At 47.1% G+C, this 12,129-nt stretch overlaps 1 protein-coding gene across 2 annotated transcripts in view; it reads right to left on the bottom strand.

Annotated features, from left to right (window-relative positions):
* Positions 1-9,967, bottom strand: part of ZPLD1 (zona pellucida like domain containing 1) — a 157,514-nt gene extending 147,547 nt beyond the window's left edge. Inside the window, exons 1-2 of one of the 2 annotated variants that reach the window (XM_074856132.1) lie at positions 9,953-9,967; positions 5,037-5,149 (exon numbers count right to left, since the gene is read on the bottom strand). The gene's annotated coding sequence lies outside the window, so the exon portion shown is untranslated. Of the gene's footprint in view, positions 1-5,036; positions 5,150-9,397; positions 9,446-9,952 lie in introns of those variants that run through there. The other variant, XM_074856143.1, reaches the window with a different exon arrangement.
* Positions 9,968-12,129: the final 2,162 nt, after the last annotated feature.

Below are 12,129 nucleotides of genomic sequence, written 5' to 3'. Positions count from 1 at the left end.
AGCTATACCTTTAGCCAGCCACCAGTCCCAGCTCCTCTCCAGGATGCACATGTGCCTATCCCAATTTAAGAAACAGAGATCAGACGTTGGACTGCAGCCACAAAATCATGCTGAAGAGCCTTCTTTTCAGGAATAAACATTATTCTCTCTAGGCCATGAGCTGGATTTAAGCCACCCAGTTACAAGGGAGAGATGTCTTATCAATGCCAAATTACCTACTGGCATGTGCAAGTTTCTTTTTCATCTCTGCTACATACACATACACACACAATCACAGCTCATTTCCGCCCCTCCCAGCAGCACCTGTAAGCATCGTTCTCGGGCAGCAGTCACAAGTAATGCTCGTGGCACCCACAAGCTGATCAGCAACCGCCACCATCAAGCGTGGCATGCAAAAGTGCAACCCTACAGTCTCTTCCCCCCACAGGCCAGACACCGCCACATACTGCAGGGAGGCCATTTCAGAGGTGTTGGTGCAGAGGGTCAACTGGCCACCTCCTGAGCTAGACACAGCACCCACTGTCAGTTGATTGTGGGAGACTGCATGGATCTGCAGTGTGAAAGAGAGAAGCAGAAGAAGGGTGCTTAAACCATCTGACCCAGAGACTAGGTGCTGTAAGGCAAGAAAGGCTTTCCTGCCATAGCAAAGCTGGTTAATGCATGGAGGGCAATCCTGCCACAGAAAAAAACCCTAGCAAAGATGCAACGAAGGGCTCAGCATTTGGAATCGCCATGGTGACCTGGAGTCAAATGGTTATCCTGAATATCCTGGACTGTCTAAACACTAGGCGAATGCGAAGAGTGTGGAAATGCCACAGACCTGCCAGGTCCCTCCCATGGTGATGGGAAGGAAACTGTGGGGGAATGGTGCGCTGATTTGCAACAAATCAGCTTAATTCCCTGACTTAAACAACAAGAGATTCCCTGGAGCACATGCTGGGCCTCGAGTGTTTATGAAACAAAAGCCATTGGTGTTTCCCGTGTCATTCGGGACCGTGTTCCTGCTGTTGTTGTAAAATGACAAGGACCGGCAGGAGTCAATGGAGATGCTGTTTCACATCAGCTGGAAGAGCACACTTGAGTTACTACAGCGCTGTTTTTCTCACATGACTACTCTATATGATAAAACTTCTAATTAACTACATAGTAAATGCGATGGGAAGACTCTTCTGCTAATTATTTCTATACCTTTAGGCAACAGAATAAAATCAATATGTAGCAAAAAAATGATAGTTAAATAATCTTGGCAACTTGTGCCGTAGGTAAATTAACAGCGTAACAGCGGATGGGAATGCCTTCACAAATCAGAGTGCCAGTGAAACTGAGCTTCAGATGTGTCACCCACCAAAGCTGCTTCTGCTTCCTTCAGTACAGCCTTGCAGCTCCCTGCAAGGAGGTCCTACAGCCCCCTCCTTCAGGGCTGCTCTGGGGAACCTACTCAAAGCAGAGTAGGTTTCCCTATACTTTCTTGTACTGAAGAGAAAGTCTATGCTAACAGTTACTTGCTCTAACTCTACGGGAACAGCCAAAAGGAGGGAAAATGACTTAGCAGCCATGTGACTGTATTGGCATAACATTGCTTGTTATTTCTCACAGGGAAATAAGTTTTTGTATTCAGTTACATTTGTATAAAACCAGGGCTCACCATAGTGTAATTCTGTGACCCCTCATTAATAGTAACTTCTCCCTCATGCAGGGAAAGACCAGATCTAAGGATTTAAACTCAAGGGATTTGTCATTTTGCACCCTCTGTTTTGCTGTGCCCACTTTCATCATCCTTGAGAGGATCTGCATTTCCAAAAGCCGCTGAAAGTTTGGTTAAAGTTGGGCATCCAAAACCTGAGCCAAACTAAGAGCTACACACATCTGAAAGCCTTAGCACATTAACTTTGTTTGTCAGCCGCCGAGTTAGTTTCATTGATCTGAAAGCAAGATAACGATTTACAAAACAAAACCACAACCACTTGTTAGCTGTGAGTGTCTTCATATACGCTACATTAATGCAAATGTGAATTAGACCGATTAGACATGGAAATGCAGCCGAAGCGCTCGGTGCTGGTGGAGCAGCGTTCCCTTCTAGAACTCCTCGTGTCAAGTCCCATCCTGCCGCGTTCCCATGCCAAGCTGGCAAGGGCCCGCACCCCGCCAGGAGATAAAGCTGGCTGCCGCACGAGAAGGCGCATGCAGAAGGCATGTCTAGCGAGTACGCTCTCATGACTAACATTTCATTTCTGCGATAACACGCTCGGCCACCTACACAACTAGCCCTCTGAATAAATACTTTGCTGCATGGGTTCCCATGAGCAGCAGACTGATGGGAGAGCAAGATAAGCTTTTGCTGTCGCTCTCACAAGGGTGTGCTAGGCCTGGACTATCTTCCAGATCTCACACACAGCTCCTGTATCTCTGTTTTCTATCAGTCATTTCAGTCAGGTCCACTGCTCCACTACCAAGGCACCAGACCACTGCTTTTGTTCATACCAGTAGGTTGCTGAGCTCCCAAAATGCCCATGTGAGGGCAAACTGAAGCAGGGCTGACAGGATAGCACAGTGAAACACCTTCCCATTAGACCACAGGTACACATCCATCAAGCCAGATGGACTTTTCAGACCCAATGCTCAGCAGTCCTCACATGGTAAAGGCACTCTCCACCTCCTTTCCACCTTTTTCCTCCCTCCACAATGTCCCAGATCAATGTATTTTGAAAGACATATCTCATGGATCCATACTGTCATCACACACCAGCAAAAGCCTTTGCAGCTTCCAAATCTTCAACAACAGAATTTTCTTGGCTTTCAAATACAAGATCACAGGCTTGTTCACAAGAGTGAGTTTACATCAAAGCTGTCAGTATAATTGCATTAACTGGCACAAACTAGGCACATCCAACAGTTGGCTTTTCTATCAGTACCAGTCGTTGCTTCCATTTCCTCTGTGTTACGCTCTTGGCACTGTGCCAAAGTAACCTACTCATTGCTCCCAGGTCCTGAGCACCATGAAATTGTTTCCACAGCACATGGCAGGCTAGGTAGGAATAGCCATGTAAAAATCACTGCATGTCACACCAGCAGTCACATCTGCAGAAGAGGAGTTGGACAGCCCACCCTCACCACACACTGAGGAAAGAAAAATCGGGGCACCCCTGCAGAGAGCAGGTATGGCACAAGGAGGCCCAGGACCATGCCCATATAAAAGGATGGAGTCATCCCACTGTCACTGGCATGGAAGGACCCCATCCTCCAAAGCACATCAGGCATTCAGGAGAGCCCACAGGAGTTTGGTGACAGTGGGATCCCGCCTTGGGCTGGACAGGTGGGTAGATAACCTAGGCAGGGAGCTATGAGGCTGCAGGCAGGGGGTACCCAGAGGGACCAGCCCTGGAAAGCAGGTTGACAGGAGCAGCTTTTAAGATGGGTTTTCCAATGCCTGCCATCACCAGGCAATGAGGGGTTGGTCTGGGGTGGAGGAGGTGAGAGGGACATGCACACACCTGTAAGCATCCCAGCCACCAGCACTCACCGAGGCTAGGCTCTGTGCAGGAACCGGGGTGGGCCACCATAGCAATCACAGGCAGCTTTATTTCTCAGGGATCTTTAAACTAGAACCACCTCACCTCTTTTTTTGTTTGTATGAGGAGTCTCCTTCCCCTGATATCTTTAATTAAGAGGGTTGTGTGTTGTTTTTCTTTTACTGTGTGGTAGCTTTTATCTAACAGGTATATGTAAAAACTGTGCCTGGGGAAAATCATATTCATGGGAACAAACCTAGCAAAGCCACTTTAACCCGGCTGCTTTTTTAAGAAGCACCTCTGGGCAATCCCTTGAAGATATTTATGCTCCTCCAGTGAGTTAGAGGCTTCTGAAAACTCCCACTAGTCCCGCTTCCCTTCATTCCCCTGGGTGCAAGCAGTGGGAAGCGCCACTGTCCCTCTGCTCTCAGTCCACAGCATTCATGAGGAGCTGCCTTAAAGCAAGACAATGAGCTCCACCCTGCAAGCTGCTGAGAGCCCCAGCCCCTTACAGCACCCAGAGTGCTACAGCAGCTCAGGGGCTTCAAATGTGATTGTGAAACTCACACAAACCTAAATATCTGCATAAACCACTGCTGCCGAGACACCTCATGGCTACATCACATAGGCCAGGTACACATCGCAAACTTTTATTTTTTTTTGCTAGAGAAGTTATCAGTGTAGGGTTGTGATATCTAAATGATCCAACTTGAGCTGGCAAAATGTGGCACAGCTGGTGCCACAGTCCTAGCAAAACTCCAAGAGGACAGGAGGTTTTAGGCTAGGACTGGAGATTGGAAAAGTAAAGGGCATTTTTGCAATGTTCTGTCCTTCCTTTTGGATAATATCAATTTGCAATATCATTGCCTGATTAGACTTAAGTTTTTGTTTAAAAATCTCTACGAGCTACCTTAAAACCTTGATCCAGATCCTCCTGAAGTCCACATCAAACGGGTTTTCTGGAAGGATCAGCCTCTTCCTAAGCAGTCTAGGAGCTCAGGCCCCTGCTTTTGTGGATGAGAGACCCCCAGCAGAAGAAGGGGGAGATGCAATCATGGTGAACAGCACAGTCCTGTGGCCAATTTCACCAGCTTTAAGTATTCAGAAATTATGGGCCAGCCCCTTCCCTTTACCCCACATAGACCTTTGCCATATCAGTTGAAAAAAAATCCCCACAAGGGATTTACAAGGCTAGCTTGTAAATTCAGGACTTTAAGAAAAAAAAAAAAAAAAACAAAAACAAAAAACCAAAAACCAAACATCTGAGCCGTTTCCCTTCAGGTGCCTGAATGAAGGGAGTTTTCCAGCCACAACCCCAAATGTTTTCACTGCAACCCTGGGGGCCAATGCAGCTCCCTATCAACAGGCGCAGAGGGTCAGGGGGTTGGGAAGTCAATGGAGGCTCCTTGGCAGCTGAAACCCTGGGCTGAAGGGTGCAAGGGAGCAAGATGAGCAAACCAGGCCGGCACAGCTGCTGTGAACTGTGACCCAATTTGCAGAAGCTGTCACCGGCCTTGCGGGACTCACCAACGTGTTTTCACCATCTGTGGACAGGGTGCCCTGTGAGGAGGCGGGGGGCGAGGGGACCCACTCGGCATCTTTCCTCAGTGGAAGCTGGTGGGGTTCAAAATTGTCAAAATCTGCAAAAAATGGGGAGGGTTAGGCAATTTAAGTTCAGGCTGCATCACCCAGCAGCTGCAGCACAACCCTCTACATGGCACTGCCAGTGGAGAGGGAGCCATGGTGTGAGGGCCCCACCGGCACTGCTGCCGTTGGGTTTTATTGCCTGCACTGCACCCAGACGGCAACAGCCCTGGGGAGAAACAGTCTCGAAGCACTTCCAAAAATGCATGCAGGGCCTTGCTGCCGAGGAGGGTACAGTTGGCCCCAGCCGAAAGAGACGTGCTCGCCTGTCTCCCCCTCTGCCTGAGCCTGGGGCGACACCGGGGTCAGTGCTCCCCCGCTCTTGGGGCACGATCCTGCTCCACGCATGCCCCGCCGGGATGCTCCGTACCGGTGTCTGGCCGCAGCACCGAGAGCACAGGAGGGGCAGTGGTGGGGCGCAGGCTGCTCCCCTTGAGCTGAGTGTGCTGTGGGAGGGGAAAGCTCGCCCTCACCATCCTGGTCCCATGGCCGCTGCTGTGGGGCAGAGGCAGGATCCGGAGCCAGGCAGACCTTTGGCCTGTTCCCTTATATCCGTGCCTTGCATTCGCTTCACTTCTCCCCCATCTCTGGTATGAAACAAGCTTCAGTTTTTACATCTCTGCTGAAAATGCTGGACAGGAACATGACTGGTTGCTTCCAGACAACTCCCTTTGGTTGTTTTCTGGCGTTTCCTATCCTTTTCCTGTCCAGTCACTTCACCATGGCACTTCTGCTCCTTTTCTGGGTGTGGCACAATAAGACATGGAGTGAGAGGGAAAGAGCAGAAGTGGGTTTCACTGCTGACAGAGAGGTTTCAGACCCTCCCTAGCTGTCGTGGCGTGTGTAGATGGGTATGCGCTCAGCTCGTGGGTATTCACGCAGCCCACAGCCACCCTTGCTATCTCTGCAGCACTAGCAAAACCAGACAAATACCTGTGCACAGGTTATTTGTGGGAAAGTAAATATGGGATCGTGAGCATGATAAAATAAAAACCATCAAACATTCAGTTTTCTTGGGCGTCATTTACCCTGCAAACATGAATGGCCAAGGCCTGTCTCTCTGACTGTGGTTAAGCCAGGAAACAAAAGGGACCAGGTCCAGACACCAAGTGTCATGGCATGGCTTGCTCCCCTGCAGCCAGCCTTTCTCCCGCTGGCCAGGAGATTGGAACCTGTCCGCGCTGCGCTGAGGGACAGCCCCACGGACACGGTGTCCCTGCCAGCCCTGAGGGGCAGGGCTGTGTTTACCAAGGCACCACACTGGCAGCCAGGCAGGGTGGCTGCCAGGGGGACATGCTCCTGAGCCCGCTCTGGTCCTGCTCCCATGGCTGGTGCAGATTTAATTGTTCTTTCTGTATTTGTGCTGGGCATTTTACGTAGCAGCCTCTGGGAACTACTTTGGGAGCCCTTTGCAGCCCAAATCCCTGTCTGGCAGCTCTGAGGCTGTCATCTCACCTTTGGGATGATACTCACATACCTCTTACACTAACAGGAGCAACAAGAACTATCCTATAGCGCCCCTTGCATTGCTAACACCAAAGGTAACCCTGGCAACACACACAGACTTCACAAGAGACCTGGAGCATCTGCTGATGCCACCCTGTGACCACTCCTCTGATAAGGATTGGGCAGGGAATCCACTGAGGTTTCCAAACTAGGATACTAAAATATAAGTATGTGCACATTGGCCACATTGGGGGTTTTGACACAGAAGATGGAACAGAATTATTATTATTATTAATAATAATAATAATAGTAAATTACCTCTTTCCAGGAGGATTCAGGAGCTCCAGTCTTACTCTGGACTCCACACATAATAGAAGGATGTTCCTGTCCCAAAGAGCTGCTCAGCTCATCCCAGACCACAAACTAGCAGCCTGAGGTAGTGCAGATAAAATCAGGGCTGCATACCTTTATGTTCTACCATGAGTCTGGGCTGTCAGAAATGAGTGTTGCTGGGCTAAATCTCCTAAAACGGGCACTGGAGCCCTACTTGAGCCATACTTTTACTTGGGAACTGAGAGACAGTGGTCTAAATCACTCCAGGCATTTTGCACTGTAAAACATCCCTAGTGCAGTGTTATATGTTTAAATGTCAGCCTACTCTGAGCTTTCATATCAAAGAGCAAACACTGATGGGAGAGAGACAGAGAAGTGCAGCAGAGAGGTAAATAAATGGAAAGGCCTTAAGAGGCTCACAGCTGCCCTGGTATAAAAGAATCATCTTTCAAGCTGATAAAAATAATGTTACAGGCTCTGATAAGAATAATCTCCCAGGCTTTGATAAGAATACAATGAGAACAAGCCTTTTACAATACAGCATTAGTGAACCACAACCCCATCCTGCCCAGAAATACCCTTTCTAGGTGCCGCTTCCTTTTGTTCTCCGGCAGTGCAAGCCCTGAAAAGAGCTACTTTAGCTTTCCTGCCCATCTAGCCAACTTGAGCGGCACAGCCAGGAAAGGGCTCGATGGACTCCACCCTATTGAATATGGAGCAATTCACTCCAAAGCAACTAAAGCATGCAAATAATTGCATCGACTTCAAATGAAATTATTCCTATGTTTAAATGCTCTACTGAATCGGGGCCAGGGTGCTCAGCACTCTGGAGTACCAAGTCTTAAATGTTTTGGAAGGCTTTAAGTGGGAGGGAATGGTTTGGGAAATAGGGGGGAGGAAAGTGGGTGGGAAAGGAGTTCTCCCACTGAATAATAGGTCAATTATTTCTGAAGTATGTGATGGATACAAATAGAGAGAAGAAGAATGGTGGAAGGTCTGAATCTGTTTGGACATTTGTGTCAGCCATGACTTACCACCTCATATCAACACTGACCCAGAAATTGGAGTGGCTGTACAGTTAGGAAATTGAATTAAGAAATACATCCTGTAGAAGCCTATGCACACAACTTACCTGCTTTCTCTCCCTATTTCCATCACAATACAAGAACGTATTCAGCCAACCTGCTGTTCTTGAAGGGATGGGATGACTTCCATAGCACAAAACATGGCTGAAATTCTGCAGATCCCAAGCTGAAGAAAGTAGATATATTTTTTGAGTAGAGCTTAAAGTCTAGGAATCTCCATGAAGCCAGCTAAGCATAAACATCTACCCATGTACATGCGAGGACACCTGTAAGGCAGGGGAAAGCTCAATACCTAATGGCAGAAATGGAGCTGATCTGCTAGGTAGGTCACACAGGGATGAGCAGGCGCAGGGATGACTCCCTCTGAGCCATGGGTCTGGCAGAGGGGAGCAACACAAAACCCCATGGAAACAACCTACTGAGCTGGGCCACGACTGAATGCAACACGGGACGTTGGCTGCAGTCACCCAGGGAGTCCTGTGGGTGAAATTAAGGAAAATGTGAAGTAAGAATGAAATTCATAACCTCAGCCTCATGCCAAAAGACCAGGAGTATCCTTTGCCATGTTATGCTGCTGAAAGGTCTCATCCCAAGGACCTGGACATACCAACCAGTTCATTCCCAACCTCTCCCAGCACATCGCTGGCTTCCTCCTGCCCTAACAGATGTACTTTGCGCTTCTCACGTCTGATCTCAGTTTATTCCAAAAACAACAGATGAAAGCCAGTGAGCATTAAAGTAAATAGGAGTTTTGCTCTCAACCACATTTGGAGCAGAATTTGACCCAGAATTAAGAGGACACTTTCTATTGGGGATCCAGCAGGTTTCTGATGCTGTTCCAGTAGCTCCAGGAGGCACACCTGCTCATGGATCTGCATGGCAATTTCTGTGGTTTGGCCACTGAAGGTGGTTTTATATTATTTTTAAATGTTACCATTAAAAACAAGGCGCTTTTTTTTTTCTCTTTTCCCTCCACTTCACTTGTTTTTTAAAAAGCTTAGACAGAACTGAATAACCATAGAGGTGACAAAGCCATCCAGAAAATATTCTCAGGGTTGTGCACAGAAAATATCTACTGCAGTTGTTCAGGATACTTCAGCCAGCCTTAGATTCTCACCCATGGCCCCTTTGCCCAGACGCCCACTCATCTGCCTCTGGGGACTGACCCCAAGCAAGCCGACTGCAGCAGAGTTTACACCACTGGTGTGTGGTGAGGGGACCTCAGTAGCTTCTGCTCTGTGTTTCTGCCTCACTTCTCTCCCATTAATCATGGGACTTGAATGGCAGGCGATACCAGGCTGATAGACCCTGTAAGCTTTGCAATCCACCCATTACTATTCCATCTTACATAGGGAGACTGAGGCACACCTGCTGACTCACCCCACATCACAGGATCAGGTTGGGCAGGAGGCCAAGGCTATGGTCTAGTGCTTCCCACCACTAATCCCCGGGATAGATCTTATGCTTTGACCATTGCATAAATGCCATCATATAGCATTTGCTATAAATGACCAAATCAGAAGTGAAAATATTTATAAAAACATAAAACTGCCTCAAGTGTTATTGAGCAGCTGTTACACCAGTTTTCCACAAATGTTGCCAGTGGTGCAGAGGACAATTCTAGTTCAGTGGGGGAGCACACAAGCCGTGGTGATGCAATCTTGCATGATGTGCCTGCTACAGGAGAGTTAGGCCAGGTACCTGGATGAAAAGGAGAGTCTTTAAGCCATTGAATATGATTTTAACCATTTTTGATAATAACGAAAGTGTGTAGTGTAAGCATACGTGAAATGATGCTCAGACAGGCACCAGGAAAAATTTCTATATATAATGAGGGTGGGGAAAAAAAACCCGGAGGTTTAAATCAGAGCAAAGGCCACAGGAAAGAATATTTCACTCCAAAAGAAATGAAACGCACCTTTCAATATAACCTACCTATGGCAGGAGCGCAGCACCAGGGGAATTTTCAGGTCTGCCTGCCACCAGGATATGGAGAGCAATTATAGTCGAGCAGGTCATTCCTGCCTGGGAGCTGGCAGCAGGGCTGAAATTGGACCCCAGCATTTGCGTCATCACCAAACAATTAGTAACTGCTTCAGGTAACTTGGGCCACCAGCCAGTGATTTTGAAAATGTCTGTGGCCGGATAAGGGCTGTCATATTCCTGATGTCAACACCAAGGCTTTGCAATGAACTCTGCACGGTCACGTAAGAGCAGCCAGGCTCGCAGAGAAAAACACCTCCCAAGGTAAAGAGCTGCTCAGGGTAATGGTAGGACAGATTTGGGACCGTGCGGAAGGAGGTGTCGGGCCAACTCACTTCCCGCCAGTGTGCAAAGGTCAGTTACATGGGGATTTCCACAGTTGAAGACAGCTAACCACAGTCACAGATGAAATGCCCACCACTTGCTGGTGGCCACCTTGGCCAGTAGAAATCATAACACAGGAGACATTCCTTTAGCCAGCTTAATTTTTAGCACTTTGCTAATCAAACTTGCTGAAAAGCCATTTCTTGAAGTGGGAAGAGCAAAATGTAGCAAAATTGGGGTCATTGTGGAAAATGTTTTGACATTTTCTAAAATGAGACATTTTCATGATTCATCCTAGATCCAAAGGGAAACATTTCTATTACGTGTCACAAGTTGGCCGATCCAAATAACATCTGTGAGACGTGGTGTCTCTCTCTCTGGCTCAGCAGCTGTCAGTTATTTATTTCTCCATCACTGGGTTGTTGCCCTCTCAAAGAAACCTGCAGACCCCAGTTTTAGCCCTACCAAAGAGGGGAGTATTTTTAAATCATGTACCTAGGTAATTTTTTGTCTAATTTAAAAAACAAAGAAAGAAAAGATACTATTACTGTCTTTTCAACCAGATCTCCTTTTGGAGAGACTTGGATAGATCAAATCAGAATTCTCCATGTCCATAGGGAGAGATGTAGGGGACACATTCAGAGGATTTTAGACTTCTAGTGTGGCAGCAAGTTACCACACCAGATGCAGAGGCATCACTATGCACCAAGGACACAGGAGGTGCATAAGCAGGTGAGGCAGGCTAAAGACAGCAGCTCTCAGCAGGCTGAATGCAGCAGAACTGACAAACCAGAGATTTTCAGATATTGCTTTTTTTTCCTTCAACAATAAAACATCAGAAGTTGACTGGAGGACCAACTGCAGTTCATGTAAAATTTCTTTCACTCCAAATCCAGTTTCCCTTTAAAAATTATGTACCATTACCATTCAGAAACACTTTGGTAGGCGAGAGGGAGCAAAGGATCAACTGCCCAGTCCATATGGATAAAAAGTATAGCCAGAATTACTGCTGTAAATGTGTGTCAATCTCTGTTTCAGATCTTAAAATAATCCCTATTAACTTGTTAGTCAGTTGATCTCATAGGCAAGATAATCACTGACTTTCACAGCTTTTGGATTAGATCTCTAATAGGTTTTAGGCCCTGGCATCAGCTGCCTTGTTTACAAACAAAACCAGAAAAAAAAAAGTCCTCTTAAAACAATAAACAAGGCAAAGGAATACAAATTCTACAGAGCTGGAAGGGAGACCAACTACTTAGCAACACCACCATTTTCCAGCAATCACCCCCAGAAAAAAGTAATTGTTATTAATGTGCACATATTAATTCTAGATCCTTCACACTTATAACCCTTAGATGTTTTCTGTGGATTAAGTCCATTGCTGATGTAATAGTCTGGAGCTGACTGGAGCTCACACCTCCCGTGGTTTGGGTTCCACATGCTTTTAGGTAAGCTCTGACTTCCCACTGTTAGGCATGTCCCTCTTCCAACAGCCAGAACATGAAGACAAACTTTGTTTTCATTGCTTTGCTATTGCTGAGTTACATTGTCATAACATCCAGACCCTGTTCCAAAAGGCAGCAAAACCGTAGCAAATAGGCAGGATGGAGGACTGTGCCAACCAGGCTTGACGATCCATAGGGTGGACGTGCAAGTGCATATTTGCTTTAACAGATAGAAAGGGTGTATTGTAAGGGTGCAAAAAATATTTCTGTGCCACATATGGAATTTTTAGAGAGAGTAGGGGAAAGGAAGAGAATAGAGGGTCATTGGACTAAGCTATTAGTGCCTTTCTTGAGAGGACC

This window comes from Strix uralensis, chromosome 2, assembly GCF_047716275.1.
Source record: "Strix uralensis isolate ZFMK-TIS-50842 chromosome 2, bStrUra1, whole genome shotgun sequence".
Taxonomy (NCBI): Eukaryota; Metazoa; Chordata; class Aves; order Strigiformes; family Strigidae; genus Strix; species Strix uralensis.
Note: the sequence above shows the minus strand (reverse complement) of the source record. Positions and strands in the feature narration are given on the sequence as shown.